Raw genomic sequence first — 1,720 nt, forward strand, 5'->3', positions numbered from 1 at the left:
TTTGATGGTAGTATGACCACTGCCATACCAAATAGTGATAGCTGGAGTTTGATTGGTTGCTGTGGACAATGCAGGCAAATAGCCTTCCCTTCACTTTTCTCCTAAGTTGTCAGGCTTTGTTAGTGGATAGGGCGAGGACAGTAGAAGGTTTATGGAGAAATGCCTTGTTTCCCTTACAAATGACTCGGAGGATTTGTGGTCGCCACCTACGTTTACGACTGCTGCCACTCCTGTTATTAACCCCTGACACACAGTGAAAGTATTTGTTCAGCAATGCTCTAATTCACTTCCTCGCCTTTCAGTTTTACAGGTGAAAAGTGTGAAAACGGACGCAATTTCATGGAAATATCCTGTGCCAATAATAGACATACCTATTGTTGTTCTTTCCTACTCGCTCCAGCACCCTGAGTACACCATGTAGAAAGTAGCTGCATAAAGTGATCCTATACTTTGCACATACTGGGCATCCCATCCCCCACCTACCCTGCTCAATAAAGAGTAACTTAAATTTTTCTTTTTTTATACTTTGGAGAAAGCACATACGTACGTTGTACAGGATGTTTAAAGTGGAAACCAACATTTGTTTTAGATAATAAGGTTCCCCCTACACCCGTCGTACGTCGTATAAAAAAAAAAAATTGCTCCATTGCTTTCCTTGGCTTCCTTATAAGGGCTCTTTCACACGGTCCGCCTCCGTAGGCGGATCCGTGTTGCTCAGCGGGGATCGATCCGCGATCCCCGCTGAGCCGGGCGGATGACAGTTCCGTCCACTTTATAAAACTCTGGTCCGACCTCATCTGGAGTATTCGGTCCAGTTCTGGTCACCAGTCCTCAGAAGGGATGTGTTGGAGCTGGAGAGAGTCCAGAGAAGGGCAACTAAACTAATTAGGGGATTGGAGGACCTTGATTATGAGGAGCGTCTGCAATCGCTTGATTTATTCTCCCTGGAGAAGAGACGCCTGAGGGGGGACATGATAGCAATTTTTAAATATCTAAATGGGGATCTAGGCTTAGAAAAAAAGCTGTTCAGTCGAAGGGATTGCATGAGAACTCGGGGGCATACAATGCGATTAGAGGAGAAGCGTTTTAACCTCAGGCAACGTGGGGGGTTCTTTACTGTTAGGGCTACAAGATTGTGGAATTCTCTACCACATGAGGTGGTTTCTGCGGGTAGTATGGTGGCTTTCAAAAGACTCTTAGACATACATTTCAAGGATCAGAACATTCAGGGGTATGCAAGATGATTACAGCCACACACATCTACACAGGTTGAACTGGATGGACTTGCAGAGCGGAGAGGGAGGTGTCTCATCCCCCGCTGCCCTCTATGGGGGATCGGAGGAGAGCGGACCGCTTGTCCGCTCTCATCAGATCCGCTCCGCTCCGATTACTGAACGGATGGAAAAATAGGGTTTCCATCCGTCCAGATTTCACGCACAGGATCGGATACGGATGGCAGCAGGTGTCAGCGGAGGTGTCTCCGCTGACACCCGCTGCCCCATAGAGCTGCATGGAGGATCCGATCAGATCCGCCTAAAAAACTGACAGGCAGATCTGATCGGATCTGGTGCCGGTAGTCATTTTTGGGCAGAATGATACCAGTGTCATTTTTCCCATTTCCCATGAGCACAGCCTTTCACTTACACTCTTGTCCCTAGGGGGCGTATCATCACACAGGCTGGGCTCACAGTCAGGCTTGCTGATAGGGGGGGACCACCAG

Source organism: Pelophylax lessonae, assembly GCF_965119305.1.
Source record: "Pelophylax lessonae genome assembly, chromosome: 2".
Lineage (NCBI taxonomy): Eukaryota > Metazoa > Chordata > Amphibia > Anura > Ranidae > Pelophylax > Pelophylax lessonae.